A 23845-nucleotide genomic window follows, 5' to 3' on the forward strand; every position below is an offset into this window, starting at 1 on the left:
GGCCAAGGTTCCAGTTTCAAAATACCTGAGAGAGGTTCCACAAACTGACACATTGCCCACGAGGTCCAGCTGTTGACAAACACGTTCACTCCTTCTTTGTATAAAAGCCTGGTTAGGCTGGACACGGTGGCTCACGCCTGTAATCCCAGCACTTTGGGAGGCTGAGGAGGGAGGATCATCTGAAGTCAGGAGTTCGAGACCAGCCTGGCCAACATGCTGAAAGCCTGTCTCTACTAAAAATGCAAAAATTAGCTGGGTGTGGTGGCATGTGTCTGTAATCCCAGCTACTTGGGAGGCTGAGGCAGAAGAATCACTTGAACTTGGGAGGCAGAGGTGGCAGTGAGCTGAGATTGTGCCACTGCACACTCCAGCCTGGATGACAGAGTGAAAGTCAGTCTCAAAAAAAAAAAAAAGCCTGGTTACCATCAGGCTGGTGAGAATCCATGGCCATGTGGCTGCTGCTAACTAGGCCAGATTTGCCAGGCACAGCCGGCATGTCATGCGTGCCCAGGGAGAATCCTCTTGCAGAGGAAGGAATTGCTGCTCCCCTATGGGATGTGTGTAGTGGCGGGGGTGGGTGGTTGGTGTCATTATCAGCTTTTTCTTTTTCTTTCTTTTTTTTTTTTGAGACAGAGTCTCACTCTGCCATCCAGGCTGGAGTGCGGTGGCACAATCTTGGCTCACTGCAACCTCCGCCTCCTGGGTTTGAGCGATTCTTCTGCCTCAGCCTCCCGAATAGCTGGGGTTGCAGGCGCCTGCCACCACGCCCAGCTAATTTTTGTATTTTTAGTAGAGACGGGGTTTCACCATGTTGGCCAGGCTGTTCTGGAACTCCTGACCGCAGGTGATCCACCTGCCTCGGCCTCCCAAAGTGCTGGGATTACAGGCGTGGGCCACTGGGCCTGGCCTCAGCTTTTTCTTAAAGTGGGGCCTACTCAAGCCCCGCAGGAGGGAGGATAAGAGCAAAGTCAGTTTATTGAACAATGGCCACAGTGAAGGGTCATGGAAGCAAGTTCTTTCTCATCTCTGTCCCTTTCAACCCATCTCAGGATGAAGTCCTGCAGAGACCTTAGCCTTTCCAGCCACGCTCCGGAGAGACAGTGTGAAATGTGCCATTATCTGGGGATTCAAAGTCAGGTCCAGGTGGCTCTCAAGCCTGAGAGCTCTCATCTGATTTAAAACTTCTCCCCTGCCCCAGGTCTTGGGCATGGAGGAGTGGGCTGGACTTTTCCTCTCTCCTGCTCACCCTGTGCAGGCCTCTCTCCTGCACTAGGCTCTTCTTGGCTCCCCCAGTGTGTTTGTGATTTAGAAGGGTGCTATGGTTTGAATATCTGTCCCCTCCAAAACTCATGTTGAAACTTAATCCTGTCCAAGTGCGGTGGTTCACACCTGCAATCCCAACACTTTGGGAAGCTGAGGCAGGAGGATGGCTTGAGCAGGAGTTTGAGGCCAGCCTGGGCAATATAGCAAGACCCCATCTCTAAAAAAATAAAAAATAAAAGGAAACATAATCCCTAATGTGGCAGTATTGAGAAGTAGGACTTTAAGAAGTGAGGTCATGAGGCTTCCACCCTCATGAATGAATTACTGCATTCATGAGTTAATGGATGAATGGGTTGTCATGAGAGTGAGACTGGTGGTTTTACAAGAGGAAGAGAGACCTGAGCTAGCACGCTCAGCCCCCTTGCCATGGGATGCCCTGTGCCACCTTGAGGCTCTGCAGAGTCCCCACCAGCAAGAAGGACCTCACCAGATGCAGTCCCTTGACTGTGGAATTCTCAGCCTCCAGAACTGTAAGAAATTAATTCTTTTCTTTATAAATTCCCCAGTTTCTGGCATTCTGTTATAAGGATCAGAAAATGGACAAAGACAGGGGGTACTGTAAAGAAGGCAGAACAGTCTTCCATAGCTGGCGGCGCTGAAGTTCACTCCTAGCTGTGCAGTGGCCCTGGCCAGGCAGACACCTGGCCCTCCATCCTTCAGTGGGTTCCTTGCAGCCCGCTGCATCCCCACTGCCTGAGTCACCAGAGGCTCCCTTTTGCAGCTCCTTCGGCAGGCAATAGCTGCGGACAACACCCTTCAGGCCCTGGCTTCCAGCAGGCACCATGAAGGATGTCTCCTGTGAGGTCCTGGGTGGTCATCTGGACATGCCTCTGGAGCTTTCCAGGACCTGATCCCTGGAACCTGTGAAGGGAACCTTGTATGGCAAGAGGGACCTTGTAGATGTGAAGGACTAAGAGTCTTGAAATGGGGAGTTTATCCTGGATTATCTGGGTGGGTCCTAAATACAATCACAAGGGTCCTTATAAGCGGGAGGCAGAGGAAGATTTGACACAAAGAAGAGGGTAGTGTGATGATGGAAGCAGAGAGACAGATGAAGATGCCAGAGCTACAGACCTAGCCGTGTCACCAGGACACTGATCTCACAGAGTTTATGTTCTACTAGAGGAGACAAGGAGGCAAACGACGAATACGGTAATTTCAGGGAACAGTCTATGCCACAAAGGCAATAAACAGGGTGGCAGGAAGGTCCCTCTTGTAGATGAGGATTATTTACCTCGGGGAGGGCTGGGGGCGGGGCTTAGGAGCTTGAACGTGATGACAGATACCATGGTGTGTAGTTCAGAGCCTGGTGTGTGTTAGGTACTCACACGCCTATTAGCTACATTTGGGCAGGAAATGCAGGCCGAGAGATGAAGCACAGGCTTTGGCTGTGCAGATACTCTTGCCCCAAGGGGCTAGGACACTCTTATAGGAATCCTGAGAGGTTTCCATCCTTTTCTAGGGTTCTGTTGCCATTTGATCATTCATTCATTCATTCATTCATTCTTTTTTTTTTTTTTTTTTTTTTGAGACGGAGTCTTGCTCTGTCGCCCAGGCTGGAGTGCAGTGGCGCGATCTCGGCTCACTGCAAGCTCTGCCTCCCGGGTTCACGCCATTCTCCTGCCTCAGCCTCTCGGAGTAGCTGGGACTACAGGCACCCGCCACCACGCCCGGCTAATTTTTTTGCACTTTTTTTTTTGGTAGAGACGGAGTTTCACCGTGCTCTCAATTTCCTGACCTCGTGATCAGCCCGCCTCGGCCTCCCAAAGTGCTGGGATTACAAGCGTGAGCCACCGCGCCTGGCCCATTCATTCATTCTTTACTCACTCGCTAATTCATTCATTCAGCACATCTCTGGGGAACTCTTCCTCCCCTCCGTGTGCCAGACATTTTGCCACTGGATCTCTTTATCCCTCTCCCAGGCCACATGCCCTCCCAATTGGCCAGATGACCGTGATCAACAAAATGCCTGCTGTGTGTGAGGCCAGCTGTACTGTATAATCCTGACAAAACAGGGAGTTTTTGCTTTTTTTTTGAGACAGTCTCATCTGTCACCCAGGCTGGAGTGCAGTGGCATGATCTGGGCTCACTGCAACCTTTGCCTTCCAGGTTCCAGCAATTCTTGTGCCTCAGCCTCCCAAGTAGCTGGGATTACAGGTGTGCACCACCACGCCCAGCTAATTTGTCATACTTTTTGTAGAGACAGGGTTTTACCAGGCTGGCTTGAACAAGGCCTGGAACGAGGCCAGGCTGGTCTTGAACTCCTGGCCTCAAGTGATGCGCCTGCCTCAGCCTCCCAAAGTGCTGAGATTACAGGCATGAGCCACCGTGCCAGGCCTACTTTTGCTCTTGATTGATTCACCGTCCTTTCTTGAATTTCCCCTCCAGGACTTTCGCCCTCATCAGTGGCTCCTAGCTTCCTAGCTGTACTGTACTTTTTTTTTTTTTTTTTTTTGAGACAGAGTCCCGCTCTGTCATCCAGGCTGCAGTGCAGTGGCACGATCTCAGCACACTGCAACCTCTGCCTCCTGGGGTCAAGCGATTCTCCTGTCTCAGCCTCCCTAGTAGCTGGGATTACAGGCGTGTGCCACCATGCCCAGCTAAATTGTTTTGTATTTTTAGTAGAGATGAGGTTTCACCATGTTGGCCAGGCTAGTTTCAAATTCCTGACCTCAGGCAATCTGCCCACCTCTGCCTCCTAAAGTGTTGGGATTACAGGTGTAAGCCACAGCGCCCGGCCTTTTTTTTTTTTTGAGACAGGGTCTCACTCTGTTGCCCAGGCTGGAGTGCAGTGGTGCAATCGCACCTCACTGCAGCCTTGATCTCCAGGGATCAAGCATCCTCACCTGGTCTCTTTAACCCTTCCCTAGGTCACACGCCCACCCAATTGGCCAGGTTACCATGATCAACAAAACTCCTGGCCAGGCTATCCAGCCTCCCACTGCTGGTCCATTGTTTCCCAGGTGTCCAGGTGAGAAGAATCACCTCGGGATCTTGTTGAGCATGCAGCTTCCCAGGCTCTGTCCCTAGTGAATCCACATTACCTCGTCCCAGGTGGAGGTCTGAGACTTTGTGATCAAAGCACATTTCCTGGGTGAATCTGAGAGTGGTGAGAGGTTGGAAACAGTGAATCACAGCTGAGCTTCCCACAACCTTCCTGTGCATACAGCTCACCTGGGGGTCTCATTACGGGCACACTCTGATTCATCTGCTCTAAGGTAGGCCAAGATTCTGCGTTTCTATCCAGGATCAAGGCGGTGCCCATGCCGTGGTTCATGGACCCCGCTTTGAAGGGCAAAATGTTACAGTTCTATAGTCCTTCAACATAAAGTAGTTTCAATGTGCTTAACCACTTTCTTTTTTTGTTTGTTTTTGGTTTTTTTGAGACGGAGTCTCACTTTGTCACCCAGGCTGGAGTGAAGTGAGGCAATCTCGGCTCACTGCAACCTCAGCCTCCGGGGTTCAAGTGATTCTCCTGCCTCAGCCTCCTGAGTAGCTGGGGTTACAGGTGTGTGCCACCATGCCAAGCTAATTTTAGTAGAGACGGGGTTTCACCATGTTAATCAGGCTGGTCTCTAACTCCTGATCTCGTGATCCGCCTGCCTTGGCCTCCCAAAGCAGGCGTGAGCCACCACGCCCGGCCGCTTGCTTAACCACTTTCAGATGAGATCTGACGCGTTCAGGGTGGTATGGCCGTAGACTGCTTAACCACTTTCAGATGAGATCTTCCTATGAGCTGGGGAACAGGTGAAGGACTTTGTATGCAATGTCTCATTTGATCTCTTAATAGCGCCCTTTTACAAATGAGGAAACTGAGGCTTTGAGAGGTTTGTGACTTGCCGAGTCATATAGCTGAGGTGGGCAGAGTTGGCCTTGAACCCAGGCTGTCTGAGACTGGGGCCCAGGCAATGGAGAAGAAAAGGAATAACAATATCTGGGCAACTACTGTGTGTGAGGCCGATGTTGCAGACATTCATCATCTCCTTCCATTTTTTTTTCTTCTTCTTTTTTATTATACTTTAAGTTCCGGGGTACATGTGCAGAACGTGCAGGTTTGTTACATAGGTATACATGTGCCCTGGTGGTTTCCTGCACCCATCAACTCATCTTCTACATTAGGTATTTCTCCTAATGCTCTCCTTCCCCTAGACCCCCACCCCCAACAGGCCCTGGTGTGTGATGTTCCCCTCCCTGTGTCCACATGTTCTCATTGTTCAACTCCCACTTATGAGTGAGAACATGCGGTGTTGGTTTTTCTGTTCCTGTGTTAGTTTGCTGCATCATCTCCTTCAATTCTTATAGCAGCCTCATGGTGCACTTATTAGTATCCTCAACTTACAGAAAGGGAAACTGAGGCACAGAGCGGCTACATAGCTGATCCAAGGCCAGTCAGGTCTGGGTGGCAGGGCTGGGGTTGAGTCCAGTCTCCCTGATGCCCACATGTACCCAGCTCTGCTGCATCTCAGTCACCTGGCCAACACCATCCTGCCTGCCCTGCACAGCCATAAGCCCTGCGTCAGGATCCTGGGGCTTCCAGGACAAATGACCCCAAGCTGGGTGGCCTTCAGCAACAGACATTATTCTCTCCCAGTGCTGGAGGCCAGAAGTCCAAAGTCAAGGTGTTGGCAGGGCCATCCTTCCCCTGATTACTTTAAGGCAGGACCTTCCTCTTCTCTTCCCACTTCTGGTGGTCCTGGCCCCCCTTGGCTTGTAGCTGCATCACTCCAGTCTCTGCCTCTGTTGTCACATGGCCTTCCTCCCTCTGGGTCTGTCTCTGCATCTCTTTTTTTTTTTTTTTTTTTTTTTTGAGAAATTTAATCTATTTATTTATTTTGAACCAGGTTATTAGACTGGCTAATTTTCGTATTTTGGTAGAGATGGGTTTTGCCATTTTGCCCAAACTGGTCTCGAACTCCTGGGTTTAAGCTATCTACCTGCCTCAGCCTCCCAAAGTGCTGGATTACAGGCATGAGCCATTGCACCCGGCCTCTGCATCTCTTTTCTTTTTTATTTTTATTGTTTTTTGAGACAGAGTCTCAATGTGTTGCCCAGGCTGGAGTGCAGTGGCGCAATCTCGGCTCACTGCAACCTCTGCCTCCTGGGTTCAAGTGATTCTTGTGCCTCAGCCTCCCAAGCAGCTGGGATTACAGGCACGTGCCACCATGCCTGGCTAATTTTTGTATTTTTAGTAGAGATGGGGTTTCACCATGTTGGCCAGGTTTGTCTCGAACTCCCGACCTCAGGTGATCCTCCTGCCTCAGCCTCCCAAAGTGCTGGGATTACAGGTGTGAGCCACCACGCCAGGCCTTTTGTTGTACTTTTAAGAAGTCAAAAGCTGGGGCAGGGATCAGGGGGAGGTTGGGAGGGGGATGAGGGATAAAAGACAACATATTGGGTACAGTGTACACTGCTTGGGTGATGGGTGCACTAAAATCTCAGAATTCACCACTAAAGAACTCACTGATGTAACCAAAAACCACCTGTACTCCCCAAAACTATTGAAAAAATAAAATAAAATAAAATAAATAAAAGGTCAGAAGCAAAGAGAATTAACAGGCAACCTACAGGAGAAAATGTTACTAGTTAACAAGCCTGCAAATGTTTTCACTCACTGGTGATCAAATAAATACCAACTGATGTAAGATGCCATTTCTCGGCCTTCAAATTAGTGAAAGTTTCTGTAAATGGTAACTGTGAACGCCAGAAACTGTGTGTTGAACAGTCACTTTCCTACATTGCTGTGGCCTCTTTTTGGGAAACAATTGGATAGTGTTTCCCAGGGGCGGCCAAAAGATCCATTCCATTTGATTCCATGATTCCACTTCTAAAACTCTCTCCCAAGGAAATAATCAGAGATGTGGTCACAATTTCTATACAAAGATGCTGTTACAACATCTGAAAAAAAAAAAAAAAAAAAAACAGTGGCAGAAACAAATTAAAACTAGCTTAAATGTCTAACCATAGGCATTGATAAAAGGGTTTTTGCTAACTTAGAAGAATGCTTATGCTAAGTGAGAAGGGATGCAAAATTATATATCCAGTAGGACCACAAATGTGTACAAAATTGTGCAGAATAAAAGGATTGAGATACTCATGACAAGAGTCATAGAGAGAAAAATTTCCAAGTATGACAAGGGACTCTCTCTGGGACAGATATGGGGCCATGTCATATACTATTGTTGGAGCACAGAAAACAATACCCCAAAATATGACACTTTCCATGCAGAACTGAAGCAGCAGCCTCAAGGTCTCTCTGATCCCTCTCCTCCTGCCTGTCAACCTTCTGTCTCTCTCAAAGCACAGGAGGAGGCTATTCTCTGAAGCTCCCCTATCTACCTAGAAAACAGACCCCTAGTGAGGAACACAGTTGCCACTGTTGACTTAAAAGGAAGAAGCTGAGGCAACATTCAAGTACAAAGTTTATTTGGGCCAAGCTTGAGGATTGCAGCCCAAGGAGCATAGATTCAAATTGCTCTGAATATACACTCCAATTAGCAGCAGTTAAAAGTAAATTTTTAAAGGAAAAGAAGAGGCAGTTCCTGAGTTGTTTATCAAGAACTTGTATTAAAATAACAAGTTTTGATTGGGTATAGGTTGTTCTTTTTATCACAAATTTCAGGAACATGAAGATAATGAGTGAGGCAGCTAGTCAAGAACAAAATAACTTTTTTTTTCTTTTTATTTTTGAGATGGAGTCTTGTTCTGTGGCCCAGGCTGGAGTGCAATGGCGTAATCTCAGCTCGCCACAACCTCCACCTCCTGAGTTCAAGCGATTCTCCTGCCTCAGCCTCCTAAGTAGCTGGGATTACAGGCATGCGCCACCGTGCCCAGCTAATTTTTGTATTTTTAGTAGAGATGGGGTTTCACCATGTTGGTCAGGCTGGTTTTGAACTCCTGACCTCGTGATCTGCTGGTCTTGGCCTCCCAAAGTGTTGGTGTGTCCAGAATTAGTTCCTTCCGGTGAGTTCTTGGTCTCACTGACTTCAGGAGTGAAGCCGCAGACCTTCACAGTGAGTGTTACAACTCTTAAAGGTGGCACATCCAGAGTTGTTTGTTCCTCCCAAGAGGTTTGTGGTCTCGCTGACTTCAGGAGTGAAGCCACAGACCTTCACAGTGTTACAATAAAGCTAGTGGGAACCCAAAGAGTGAGCAGCAGCAAGATTTATTGTGAAGAGCCAAAGAACAAACCTTCCACATCCAGCAAGGGGACCACAGCGAGTTGCAGCTGCTGGCTCAGGTGACCAGCTTTTATTCCCTTATTTGGCCCTGCCCACATCCTGCTGATTGGTCCATTTTACAGAGTGCTGATTGGTCATTTTTACAGAGTGCTGATTGGTGCGTTTACAAACCTTTAGCTAGACACAGAGCGCTGATTGGTGCGTTTTTACAGAGTGCTGACTGGTGCGTTTAGAACCCTTTAGCCAGACACAGCACTGATTGGTGTGTTTTTACTGAGTGCTGATTGGTGCATTTACCAACCTTTAGCTAGACACAGAGATCTGATTGGTGTGTTTACAATCCTTTAGCTAGACAGAAGAGTTCTCCAAGTCTCCACCCAACCCAGAAGCCCAGCCAGCTTCACCTCTCACTGGGATTACAGGCGTGAGTCACCACACCCAACCGGTAGGAACAAAATAACTTTTAACAATTGTCCCCAGGTGTAGGTACCAGGTACAGGGGGCCAGGGAATGACTGGAGTTCCATACCCATGTCTCTGTGGGTCTGCAGATCTTAGTGCTCAGCCTGCTCTGAGCTATTTTTCTTTTCTCATATCCCCCCGTTGATCAAAACTATTCCCATGGCAGCACTGATGATCAGTCTCTGCTTAGGTGGCAGTGATAGATGTCCCTCATCCCTCAGTGCTGGGAAGGCTCCTTCCTGGGTAGTCCTCAGTCAAGCCACTGATTTATATAAATGCTGTTGTTGCTTGTTGAATCATCTCCACTCTTCAGAATATCATTTTCTGGTTTTCTTGGAAGAAGCAAAACCATGAGAGATACATAGTAACACAGCCTATTCCATTGGGGATTCAGTTCAAATTGTAGGAAAATAATAAAAGAACTCAAAAACAATGGTCGGGGGCTGGAATCTAATAACAGGTGTTCTATAGTTTTCTTCAGGAGCATAACTTTTTTCTCCAGTCCCCATTTTTACCAAAGTTTCGTGTTATACTTGGCCTGATTATTTGCATAAAGTGCAGCAAGAATAGTGATTGGCCATATAGACCCTTTTAAGTTGACTTTGCTGGGACGTTCAGAAGGAATTTCAGATTAGACTTTTAAAAGTCTCAAGGCTAGGAGATCAAACCAAGGACTCACCACTAGACTGCACCTGTAATACTTGTACAAATTGGGTGAATTTCTCTCTTCCCAAGGTCCACAAAATATCTTTTGGTTCCTGGGCATATCAGAAAGAGACATTCTTTATTTACTGCAAGATTAGAAACCTTGAAAGGGAACCATGTAGACAAGATAGCCGGCCAGTTTTGCCAAGAGGCTTTTTATCAGCTCTACAAAGTCCATTTCAATTCCTCAAAGCAGTGTTATCATATCTGAAAATACGCCATTCCAGTCAGAATATTGATTTAAAAAAAAAAGTGTCTCAAATTGTATCCTGTGACAGAAAACATATTCTTATTGAACTAATGCAAATAACTCATTTGCCATAAAATAAGAATACTCATGAAGAGTTTCCAAGTTTTGGGGAAATCAGGTAGAGATAAAGGCAAATGTTTCCATTTTGTTTACAAAGGTATATTTTATCCAGTTGCTATAAGCTACAAATAGCTCAAAAGAGAAAAGTTTTCTTGTCTGTGGAAATCAAAATATAAAAAGAATCAGCAATGTCTCAGACAAAAAATCATAAAAGTCATTTCAGTCCTCTATCAGTTCAGTCGCATGTAATTAATTCTTGTCTTGTTTGATGTTGGGTTAGCAATCTTCATGAATGCATTAGTTTATTAGAGTTCTGAATGTTTTTAGTTGGTCCAATGATATGATCTTTGAAGTTATCAAAAACCTGTATTCAAGAATACAGGGCCAGGGTTCTTTTCCATGAATTTCCTTGAAGAAAAAGCAAACTCGAACTGTAGCCAGTTGTAAATCACTTCTTGAGAAGAATCAAAATAGAGCAATAATTGTCTATAAATGGCAAAAGACTTCGGGTAGCCATAAAGATATAATTAACAAGGAAATTTGATTATTTCTGTGGCATACGATTTAACATAATAACTATAATTATGTGTGACAACATAGGAAGATGTTATCAGAATGTTAGGAATCTCATAACTTGAGAACACACATTCATAACATATCTATACAAATATAACTCAAACAAATTTAAACACCATTTCTTATTTGACAAAGCTTCCTGTATGATTTTAACATACCAAGGTGGCTTAATATGTTTCTCTTGGTCCACAGGAGTTCCTTCTTAAAAAGGAAGATTTAGCACACTTACTCAAAATAGGATCACAGGTCACTGTAAAATAATAGTCATTTATTTTGCCAAAGTGATAATTTAAAGATTTCAAAAAGCACCACCCTTTACTCTTTGATAGAGAAGAGACTCAGTTTTCCAATCAAAAGGCCTAATAAAGACAGCATAAAGAATGAGACGAGCAGAATCTTTTTTTCTCTTTTTTTTTTGCAGTTTACTCAAAAAGTAAACATGAGTCTTTTATTATCTCTTATTAATATTATATGAAACTCATGTTCAAAAGATAAAACCAAATTCTACCTTTGTATCAGCATATTATTAATGCTAAAGGTAATTTAATAAAACCTAATTATCAACAAATCCATCCAGTCTCAATCAGCTTTGACCACATAAGATTTCCATAAGCCTTTTATAAACTCGTGTAATTTTATATTAAAGAATAGATGGATGCCTCAAGAAAACCCTGTCATTCCAACATTAGGCCCCAGACTCTGACGCTGCATCAATGTGCTTTTCATATTAATGCACAGTTTGCTCAGTTTTTGGAAAAACTAAATAATCCCCTTCTAATTTTAGCCAACTTGATCACACACAAAATTCCTTTCATGAGATTAATCTTCCACAAACCTTTTTTTTTTTTTTAAACAGAATCTCACTCTGTTGCCCAGGCTGGAGTGCAGTGGCATGATCTCAGCTCACTGCAACCTCTGCTTCCTAGGTTCAAGCGATTCTCCTGCCTCAGCCTCCCCAGTAGCTGGGATTACAGGTGCACTCCACCACGCCCAGCTAATTTTTTGTATGTTTAGTAGTGATGGGGTTTCACCATATTGGCCAGGCTGGTCTCGAACTCCTGACCACAAGTGATCCACCTGCCCTGGCCTCCCAAAGTGCTGGGATTACAGGCATGAGCCACCGCACCCGGCCTCCTCATTTATTTCTACCTTTTTGTGCTTCTATCTTGGATCACCATGCCTGGCCGTATCTCCCACAAACCTTCTCATGTAACCTTCAGTTTTGGCCTATAGTTCCTTTTTCCTATTGGCATTCCACCTTAGGACAAAAATTTATTTTCTCCCATATCATTTTGACCACACAAATTCTCTCATGTAAAAGAAAACAAATTACTCTCTCTTTTCAATTTTCTTTTATTTTCTGTATATAAAATTGTTTCTTTTGTAACTAGTAGTTTTAATTACATCTATTAACTACCATTTTAACTTTTCTTTTTTCTTTTTCTTTTTTTTTTTTTTTTTGAGACAGAGTCTCCCACTGTTGCCTAGGCTGGAGTGCAGTGGTGCGATTTTGGCTCACTGCAACCTCTGCCTCCCAGGTTCAAGCAATTCTCTGGCCTCAGCCTCCCAAGTAGCTGGGATTACAGGTGCCTGCCACCAAGCCCGGCTAATTTTTTATATTTTTAGCTAATTTTTATATTTTTATATTTTTAGTTGATGGGGTTTCCCTATGTTGGCCAGGCTGGTCTCAAACTCCTGACCTCAAGTGATCCACCCGCCTCGGCCTCCCAAAGTGCTGGGATTACAGGCGTGAGCCACTGTGCCTGGCCACTTTTTTTATTTTTTAAATTTAATTTTTCTTTTTTCATTTCCAGTGGAGTGAATTTTAACTCTTAGTAACCCCAATTTCCAGTGAAAAACTCGGGAAGTAAGTAATTTTGAATTGTTTTATACCAGTATTTGTAGATGAAGCTATTTCAAAATTTCTAGAAAGATGGTTTTCCAATTTTCATTTATTAACACATCTAAATATATTTAGCTCTTTATACCGTATAAGTGACTTAAACATTTTATGATTATTATTTAATTTAGCATTAACGTGACTTTAAATTACTGAGAATTATGTTTGAAACTATGAAAAGCTGGATTATAAACTTTTATCCTATTCACATTCATTTAATTTATTTATTCTTAACAATTATGCTTGAATAGTCCACTAAACAGAGCTAGCATTATCTCAAGGTATTTCTTTGTTAAGCATTTCTGCAGCCTGGGAAACCCTATGGTTATATACATGGGTATTTTGCTGGTTAGAAGCCACAGCTGCTTTCATTAAACCAACACACTAGTTTTATTTACAAGATTTACCCAAGGCATGTGAACTAAAATGCATTTAACTTTCTATTTTTCTGATAAAATATTTAAGTGCTTACTTTTTCTTAGACCAACTAATTAGAGCTCTTTTGGCTGGCCTGGGGGCTCCTGCCTGTAATCCCAGCACTTCGGGAGGCTGAGGTGGGTGGATCATCTGAGGTCAGGAGTTCGAGACCATCCTGGCCACCATGGTGAAACCCCGTGTCTACTAAAAATACAAAAATTAGCCAGGCATGGTGGCACACGCCTGTAATTCCAGCTACTCGGGAGGCTGAGGCAGGAGAATCGCTTGAAGCCAGGAGGCAGAGATTGCAATGAGCCAAGATCACACCACTGCTCTCCAGCCTGGGTGACAGAGCGATAACTCGATCTCAAAAAAAAAAAAAAAAAAAAAAGAAAAGAAAAGAAAAAAATTTAAATCCACTATAAGCTGGAAGCCTCCCTCACCCCGCCCCACTTCAAGTCGTCCGGCCTTTCTGAACCAAACCAATGTTTATCGTCAATGTATTTTATTGATATCTCTTGTCTCCCTAAAATGTATAAAACCAAGCTGTGACTCAACCGCCTTGGGCACATGTTCTCAGGGTCTCCTGAGGGCTGCGTCACAGGCCATGGTCATTCATATTTGGCTCAAAATCAATCTCTTCAAATATTTTACAGAGTTTGACGACTTTTGTGGATAATAATTTGGCACCAAATGTAGGGACTGATTTCATCAGCAGCCATGATCATGCCACTGCACCCCAGCCTGGGCAACAGAGCGAGACTCTTTCACAAACAAACAAACAAACAAAGAAGGCTCCTCTGGATGTCTTCATGTGGTATCAAAAATGGCCAAAGGAAGGAGAAGCAGAAGTGAAAGGAAATAGAATAAGTCAGAGAAGCCAATTTGGGGAGATTTTAAGCTTCCTAAAAGGCCAATAAAGTTTTACATTTTTCTCCGCAAAAATCACGCCAGTGAAATGGAAAGCCAACAGAGGAATCAAACACATTTAAACGGGATTTCAGTCAACCAAAAAAATTTCCAGAAACAGGATCCAAAAGGAAAAAGCAGGAAGACCTTTCTTTTCCAAATAAATACCACCTAAATATCAGCTTTTAATTAAGCTGACTTCTGACCATGGCACTCAAAAATAAACAACAATAACAACAACAACAAAAAACCTTCAAATCTCTTCTGATCAGATTTCAGCCAGGACAAACATAAAGCAGGTTTCCCATTCAGTTTGTCTGGTTCTAAATTAGCCAGCTTTTTTTTTTTTTTTTTTTTGAGACAGGGTCTTGTTCTGTCACCCAGGCTGGAGTACAGAGGCACAATCTCGGCTCATTGCAGCCTCTGCCTCCCAGGTTCAAGCAACTCTCCTGCCTCAGCCTCCTGAGTAGCTGGGATTGCAGGTGCACACCACCATACCCAACTAATTTTTGTGTTTTTAGTAGAGACGGATTTCACCATGTTGGCCAGGCTGGTCTCGAACTCCTGATCTCAGGTGATCTGCCTGCCTTGGCCTCCCAAAGTGCTGGGATTACAGGCATGAGACACTCTGCTTGGCCCTAAAGCCAGCTTTTTTCTTCTCCAATTGTGCACGCAGATGAATTATTTTAGACATTTCAAAGGATTCCTATTTTGGCTATTGCTGCTTATGACTGTCCAGGTTAGGTGGGTTCACTTTCCTAGATATTTATAAGAAGATGCCAGCTAAGCATGGTGGCTCACACCTATAATCCCAGCACCTTGGGAGGGCGAGGTGGGCGGATCATTTGAGGTCAGGAGTTCAAGACCAGCCTGGCCAACATAGTGAAATGCCATCTCTACTAAAAATATAAAAATTAGCCAGGCATGGTGGCATATGCCTGTAATCCCAGCTACTTGAGAGTATGAGGCAAGAGAATTGCTAGAACCTGGGAGGCAGAGGTTGCAGTGCACCAAGATGGCACCACTGCACTCCAGCCTGGGTGACAGAGACTCCATCTCAAAAAAAAAAAAAAGAAAGAAAATGTCCCATAAATGCTATACATAAATGCATTTGGTGTTTCCAAAAAGTGCACTCAGATTTTGAAGCTTGATTTCTCATATTTTAGGAACTTGCCCAAAGTGACCAAGGCTAGGGAGTGTGTTTAGGGTCAAAGTGTGATGTAGTTTGGACTGTTTCTAACCACCAGGTGGCAGCAGAGTGCTCAAGGTATGGGGTAACCAGACACACCCACCTAGAAAAGCAAAAAATGGGCACACTTTTCAGTAGGAACAAACTGGAATTGGTCACAAATGAAAGGCTGAGTTCAATTTTCTATTGATAGAAAACAGCTGCAGGGTTGGGTATGCCTGCTCCTGACTAATCCCAGTAGTTTTGGAGGCTGAGGCAGGAGGATTGCTTGAGCCCAGGAGTTTGAGACCAGCCCGGGCAATAAAGAGAAATCCTGTCTCTACAAAAGAAAAAAAGAAGAAGAAAGAAAACAGCTGCAATCTTTTTTTTTTTTTTTTTTTTTGAGACGGAGTTTCGCTCTTTGTTGCTCAGGCTGGAGTGCACTGGTGCGATCTCGGCTCACTGCAACCTCTGCCTCCTGGGTTCAAGTGATTCTCCTGTCTCAGCCTCCTGAGTAGCTGGGATTACAGGCACCTGCCACCACACCCAGCTAACTTTTGTATTTTTAATAGAGACAGGGTTTCACCATGTTGGCCAGGCTGGTCTCGAACTCCTGACTTCAGGTGATCTGCCTGCCTCGGCCTCCCAAAGTGTTGGGATTACAGGCGTGAGCCACTGCACCCAGCCGACAGCTGCAATCTTAAAAGTATGCTAGATGAAATGAAGCCACTGGTGCCTAATTGCCAACCCTTTGACCCGAACCTCAGTCATGAGACAGAGACACAGAAACCTTTAGATGAACCTCTGGTCCTAAGACAGAGGCAGAAGAAAGACAGTTCTCTGCAGAGCTCTCTACCTAAATCTCCTGTCCAAAGACAGAGACCAAAGCTCTCACTGTTAAAGGAAAGACAGGTGTCACGCACGTTTGTGTGAAGCGAGTCCACCAAACAGGCTTTGTGTGAGCAACAAGGCTGTTTATTTCACCTGGATGCAGGTGGGCTGAGTCCGAGAAATGAGTCAGCAAAGGGTGTGGGATTATCATTAGTTCTTATAGGTTTGGGATAGGCGGTGGAGTTAGGAGCAATTTTTTGCAGGCAGGGGGTGGATCTTACAAAGTACATTCTCAAGGGTGGGGAGAATATTATGAAGTACCTTCTTAAGGATGGGGGAGGATATTACAAAGTACCTTCTCAAGGGTCAAGGAGGGTGTATCATACAAAGTACATTCACAAGGGCCGGGGAATATCACAAAGTTCATTATCACAAGGGCAGGGAGGATGTAATGTTACAAAGTCAATTCATCAGTTAGGGTGGGGCAGGAATAAATCACAATGGTGGAATGTCATCAGTTAAGGCAGGAACTGGCTACTTTCACTTCTTTTGTGGATTTTCAGTTGCTTCAGGCCATCTGAATGTATACATGCAGGTCACAGGGGATATGATGGCTTAGCTTGTGCTCAGAGGCCTGACAATAGGGTTAAAGAAAAGCCCAAATAAAGTCTAGACCTTCCACCAAAGAGTGGGAGGTCCCAATTCAGGAAAACTCACTTGAAATACCCAATGAGACTTCTGAAAACAGAGTTCATGCTAGTACCAAGTGTTGAGGCAAAGTTTATGTAAGTGGAGAGTTTATTTGGGCCAAGCTGAAGGATTGCAACTGGGAGCATAGATTCAACTTGCCCTCAATGCACACTCCGCAGTTATCCACAGGTACAGGTGGATTTTTAAAGGAAAAGAAGAGGGAGTTCCTGAGTTGTTTCCCAAGAATTTACATGAAAATAACACAAGCTATGGATTGGCGATACATTGTTCTTTGCATCACAAATTTTAGGAACATGAAGATAATGGAAAAAGCAGCTCATCAGGAACAAAATGACTTTAAACAATTTCTTCCAGGCATGGATGCAGGGGTGAGGAGGGGAGTGGCAGGGCATAGGAATCGACTGAAGTCCCACACTCATCTGTCTTTCTGGGCATGCAGACCTCAAAGAGCTCAGATTGCTCTGAGCTATTTTTCTTTTCTCACCTTTGACCCCATCGCTAAAATTTCATTAACCAGAGAAGATTAAAACTCGTATCACAGAGGAAGAGACAAAATTAAACACTGCACCTGGAGCTCTGATGAATTTTGTCCCAAACCATTGTCTGTTCTCATCCCATTCAATTTCCAAAGGGAATCATTCACAAAATAATGTTTGCCTCCTGGGTGCATTCATTCCCCCTAAAAACTATTTACTATCCCTCCAAATTGCACACTTTCCTCATCTCCCCTTCCTCTATGAAGAATGGTATATATAAGCCTCTGGACTTCATTGGGTTTTAGGGTAACCATTCTTCTGCAATTCCCCTGTGCTTATGCAGGTTAAATAAATGTGTAGATCTTTTTATCCTGTTGATCTGCCTTTTGTCAGTTCATTTTCAGGAATCTTCAGGGGCAGCTTTCCCTTGGCCCCTACAATATGAAATATGTGTGTTTGGTTTTTGTTCCTGGTTTTTATCTCAGAGCACCTAAACCCTTGCAATTTCCGTGTATGTGTGTGTGTGCATGTGTGTGTGTGTGTGTGTGTGATGGACTTTCATTCTTGTTGCCCAGGCTGTAGTGCAATGATGCGATCTTGGCTCACTGCAGCCTCTGCCTCCTGAGTTCAAGCGAACCTCCTGCCTCAGCCTTCCGAGTAGTTGGGATTACAGGCTCATGCTACCATGCCTGGCTAATTTTTAGCAGAGACAGTGTTTCATCATGTTGGCCAGGCTGGTCTCGAACACCTGGTCTCAGGTGATCCACCTGCCTCAGCCTCCCAAAGTGATGGGATTAAAGGCATAAGCCACAGTGCCCAGCCTTTTTTTTTTTTTTTGAGACAGATTGTTGCCCAGGCTGGAGTGCAACCTCCATCTCCCGGGTACAAGCGATTCTCTTGCCTCAGCCTCCTGAGTAGCTGGGATTACAAGTGCCCACCACCACACCCGGCTAATTTTTGTATTTTTAGTTGAGAAGGGGGCTTCACCATGTTGGCCAGGCTGGTCCTGAACTCCCGACCTCAGGTGATTTGCCTGCCTCAGCCTCCCAAAGTGCTGGGATTACAGGCATGAGCCACATTTTCTGAGAGATAGGAGTGTCTTTTGTTACTCATAATGAGCCCCTTTCAACCTCACCCTTTAGTTTGTGCTAAAGGGGCAACTTAGGGTGGGGCCCCTAGATAACCTCAGGATGGGGATGGTCACCGAAAGATCAAGTGATTAGACAGTGGCATCTTTCAGCCCTACCCACTGAGCTCTGGGAAGGGAGAGGTGGAGATTTGCTCTAGAAAATTTCAACAACAAATTCAATGAGCTTCCAGGGTGCTGAACTTGTGGAGGTGCTGGGAGGGTGGCAGGCCCTGAGAGGGCAATGGGAGTTCCTCGTCCCCTCCAAACCTCCTCAGGCATCCAACTCTTCATCTGCCTGTTCATCTGTATCCTTTCTAATAAACCAGTAAACATAAGTAAAGGGGTCCCTGAGTTCTGAACATTCTTAGTGTAAACTAAAAATAAAATTTTAAGACCCCACCAAATGAATGGACCCTCTCTTGACCAAGAGAATCCCCTCAAAATCTTAAAAACTTAGTTTTCAGGCATGATGGGAAGGAAGGTTGGAAACGTCTCATTATATCCCCTCCCTTTTGCAGTTTAGACACAACTCACCAGCATCAATGGTAAACTATAGATCACAAACCTGACAGAACAGACATTGTGGCTATAAGATACACAATTATAAACAGGACCTAACGCCCTGCCAGGTAAGGGTTAAGTCACACACCCCTACACTTAAAGAATAAACTATATTCTTATTCAATGAAACATATCTACAGGATCTAGAAAATAGCCTCAAAAGGGCAAAGCTAAGAGTTATTGGCCTTAAAGAGGAAGTAGAGAAAGAGGGCTAGAAAATTTATTCAAAGGGATAATAACAAAGAACTTCCCAATCCTAGAATAAGGTACCAATATCCAAGTATAGGAAGGTTATAGAACATCAGACAGATTTAACCCAAAGAAGACTACCTCAAGGCATTTAATAATCACACTCCCAAAGGTTGAAGATACAGAAAGGATCCTAAAAGCAGCAAGAGAAAATAAACACATAGCATATAATGAAGCTCTAATACATCTGGCAGCAGACGTTTCAGTGGAAACCTTACAGACCAGGAGAGAGTAGCATGACATATTTAAAGTGCTGAAGGAAAAACTTTTAGACTAGAATAATATATCTGGCAAAAATATCCTTCAAATGTAAAAAAGAAATAAAGACTTTGCCAGACAAACGAAAGCTGAGGCATTTTATTAACACCAGATCTGTCCTACAAAAAATGCTAAAGGAGTACTTAAATCAGAAAGAAAAGGATGTTAACAAGCAATAAGAAATCATCTGAAGGTACAAAACTCACTGGTAATAGGAAATACACAGGAAAACACAAAGTATTACAACACTGTAACTGTGGTGTGCAAACTACTCTACTTAGCTAGAAAGACTAAAAGAGACCCAATTAAAAATTACAACTACAACAACTTTTCAAGACATAGTACAATAAGATATAAATAGAAACAATGAAAAGTTAAAGATTGTGGGGATGAAATTCAGGCATAGTTTTTTTTAGTTTTCTTTTTTCTTGTTAATTTGTTGATGCAAGCAGGTTTAAGTTGTTACCAGCTTAAAATAATGGGTTATAAGATAGTATTTGCAAGTCTTCCAGTAACCTAAAATCAAAATACATATAACAAATACATAAAAAATGAAAAGCAAGAAATCATACCACCACAGAAAGTTATCTTCACTAAAAGGAAGACAGGAAGGGAATAAAGAAGGAAGATAAGACTACAAAACAATGGGAAAACAAATAACAAAATGACAGGAGGAAGTCCTTACTTATCAATAATAACATTGAATGAAAATGGAATGAATTCTCCAGTAAAAAGACAGAGTGATTGAACGGGTGAAAACACAAGACTCAGTGATCTGCTGCCTATAAGAAACACATATCACTTAACAAGGCATGCATAGATTGAAAATAAAGGGATGGAAAAAAGCAAGATATTCCATCCCATTGGAAGCCAAAAATGAGCAGGACTAACTATACTTATATCTGACAAAACACTTTTCAAGATAAAAACTATAAGAAGAAAAAAGGTCACTATATAATGATAAAGCTGTCAATTCAGCAACGGGACATAACAATTGTAGATATATATTCACCCAACATGGAACGCCCACTATATAAAACAAATATTAGAGCTAAAGTGAAAAACAGATCACAGTACAATAATAGCTGGAGACTTCAACACCTCACTTTCAGCACTGGAGAGATCTTCCAGACAGAAAATCAAGAAAGAAACATTGAATGTAATCTGCACTTTAGACCAAATGGATCTGATAGATATTTATAGAACATTTCATCCAATGGCTGCAGAATACACATTCTTTTCCTTAGCACACAAATCATTCTCAAAGATAGACTGTATGTTAGGTTACAAAACAACTCTTAAAACATTTTAAAAATTGAAATAATATCAAGCTCTTTTCTGACCACAATGCAATAAAACTAGAAATCAGTAACAAAATAAATTTTAGAAACTATACAAACACATGAAAATTAAACCATGTACTCCTGAATAACCAGTGGGTCAATGAAGAGATTAAGAAGGAAATTGAAAATTTTTTTTGAAACAAATGATAATGGAAACACAACATACCAAAATCTATGAGATACAGCAAAAATAGCACTAAGAGGAAAGTTTATAGCAATAAATGCCTACATAAAAAAGTAGAGAATCTTCAAATAAATGACCTGACAATGAATCTTTAAGAACTAGTAAAGCAAGAGCAAACCAAACTCAAAATTAGTAGAAGAAAAGAAATAATAAAGATCAGAGCAGAAATAAATAAAATTGAAATGAAAAACCCATACAGAAAAATCAATGAAATAAAAAGTTGGTTTTTTGAAAAGTTAAACAAAATTGACAAGCCTTTAGCCAGACTAAGAAACAAAGAGAGAAGACCCAAATCAATAAAATCAGAGATGAAAAAGAAGACATTATAACTGACACTGCAGAAATTCAAGGGATCATTAGTGGCTACTATGAGCAACTGTAGCCAATAAGTTGGAAAATATAGAAGAAATGGATAGATTCACAGGCACATGCAACCTATCAAGATTGAACCAGGAAGGAATCCAAAACCTCAACAGACCAATATCAATAATGAGATCAAAGCCATGATAAAAAGTCTCCCAGCAAAGAAAAGCCCAGGACCCAATGGCTTCACTGCTGAATTCTACCAAATAATTAAAGAAGAATTAATACCAATTCTACTCAAAATATTCTGAAAAATAGAGGAGTAGGGAATACTTCCAAATTCATTCTACAAAGTCAGTATTACCCTGATACCAAAACCAGACACATTAAAAAAAAAAAGAGGAAGAAATCTACAGGCCACGATCTGTGATAAATATTGATGCAAAAATCATCAACAAAATACTAATAAACAGGCCAGGCGCAGTGGCTTACACCTGTAATCCCAACATTTTGGGAGGCCAAGGCAGGTGAATCACCTGAGGTCAGGAGTTCAAGACCAGCATGGCCAATGCGGTAAAACCCCGTCTCTACTAAAAATACAAAAAAATTAGCCAGCTTGGTGGTGGGCACCTGTAATCCCAGCTACTTGGAAGGCTGAGGCAGGAGAATCACTTGAACCCAGGAGGCAGAGGTTGCAGTGAGCCAAGATTGCACCATTGCACTCCAGCCTGGGCAACTAAAGAGAAACTCCGTCTCAAAACAAAAAACAAAAAACAAAACAAACAAACAAAGCCTAGCAAACAAAATTCAACAATACATTAAAAAGATCATTCACCATAATCAAGAGGGATTTATCCCAGTGATAGAGGAAGGATGGTTCAACACACAAAACTCAATCAATAAGATATATCATATAAATAGACTGAAGGAAAAAAACATATGATCATTACAATGGATGCTGAAATAATTTGATAAAATTCAGCATCACTTCATGATAAAAACACTCAAAAAACTAGATATAGAAGGAACATACCTCAACATAATAAAAGTTATATATGACAGACCCACAGTTAGTATACTGAATGGGAAAAACTGAAAGCCTTTCCTCTAAGAACTGGAACATAACAGGAATGCCCACTTTCACTGCTGTTACTCAGCATAGTACTGGAAGTCCTATATAGAGCAATCCTACAAAAGAATAAAATAGGGGCATTTGCACTGGAAAGGAAGAAGTCAAATTATTCTTGTTTGCGGATGATATCTTATATTTGGAAAAACCTAAAGATGCCACCAAAAAACAATTAGAACAGATAAATTCAGCACAGTTGCAAGATACAAAATCAACATACACAAATCAGTAGCATTTCTATATACCAATAACAAAAATCTTTGAAAGTAATCAAGAAAGCAATCCCATTTACAATTGTCAGAAAAACGTACCTAGGAATTAACCAAAGAATTGAAAGATCCCTACAGTGAAAATTATAAAACAGTGGTGTGAGAAATTGAAGACAATACAAAATATGAAAGTATATTCCATGTTCATGGATTGGAAGAATCACTATTGTTAAAATGTCCATACTACCCAAAGCAATCTATAGATTCAATGCAATCTGTATCAAAATACAATGACATTCTTCACAGAAATAGAAAAAACAATACTAAAATTTATATGGAGCCACAGAAGAACCAGAATACCCAAAGCTATCCTAAGCAAAAAGAACAAAATTGGAGAAATCACATTACCTGACTTCAAATTGTACTACAGAGACATAGTAACCAAAATGGCATGATACTGGCATAAAAAGACACATAGACCAGAAGTATAGAACAGAGAGCCCAGAAATAAATCTATACGTCTACAGTGAACTGATTTTGACAAAGTTGCCAAGAACATACACTGGGGAAAAGACAGCCTCTTCAAAAAATGGTGCTGGGAAAACTGGATATCCATATGCAGAAGAATGAAACTAGACCTCTATCTCTCACCATATACAAACATCAAATCAAAATTCATTGAAGACTTAAATCTAAAACCTTAAACTATGAAATCACTAAAAGAAACATTGGGGAAACTCTCCATGACATTGGAGTGGGTAAAGATTTCTCGAATAAAACCCCACAAGTGGCCAGGTGCGGTGGTTCATGCCTGTAATCCCAGCACTTTGGGAGGCTGAGGCAGGTGGATCACGAGGTCAGGAGATGGAGACCATCCTGGCTAACACGGTGAAACCCCGTCTCTACTAAAAATACAAAAAAATTAGCTGGGCGAGGTGGCGGGCGCCTGTAATCCCAGCTACTTGGGAGGCTGAGGCAGGAGAATTGCTTGAACCTGGGAGGCGGAGGTTGCAGTGAGCCGACATTGCGCTACTGCACTCCAGCCAAGGCAACAGAGTGAGACTCTGTCTCAGACAAACAAACAAACAAACAGAAAACAACCATCAGATCTCATGAGAACTCACTTGCTATCACGAGAACAGCATGGGGGAAACTGCCCCCATGGTTCAATTATCCCCACCTTGAATTATTACAATTCAAGAGGAGATTTGGGTGGGGACACAGAGCTTAACCATATTAGCTACCTTATTTGGCAACAGGGTTTTGCAGATACAATTCAGTGAAGGATCTCCAGAGATCAGCCTGGATCATACAGGTGGATCCCAAATACAGTGACAGGGTCCCTGCAAGAGAAAGGCGGAGGGAGATTTGAGACCAAAGAGAAGGCCTGGAAGAGGCCAGGATGGATTCTCTCCTAGAGCCGTCAGAGGCAGCAGCCCTGTTACCACCCTGATTTCAGACTTCTGGCCTTCAGAACTGTGGGAGAATAAATCTGTGTTGTTTTAACCCACCCAA

General features: G+C 42.9%; 1 protein-coding gene across 1 annotated transcript in view; it reads left to right on the plus strand.

Annotated features, from left to right (window-relative positions):
* The first annotated feature begins 8004 nt into the window (after nt 1-8004).
* The window catches only part of NSG1 (neuronal vesicle trafficking associated 1), a 73711-nt gene continuing 57870 nt past the window's right edge, over nt 8005-23845 (plus strand). Inside the window, exon 1 of the mRNA XM_030801432.1 lies at nt 8005-8333. The gene's annotated coding sequence lies outside the window, so the exon portion shown is untranslated. The remainder of the gene's footprint in view (nt 8334-23845) is intronic.

Source organism: Nomascus leucogenys, chromosome 20, assembly GCF_006542625.1.
Source record: "Nomascus leucogenys isolate Asia chromosome 20, Asia_NLE_v1, whole genome shotgun sequence".
NCBI classification, from domain to species: Eukaryota; Metazoa; Chordata; class Mammalia; order Primates; family Hylobatidae; genus Nomascus; species Nomascus leucogenys.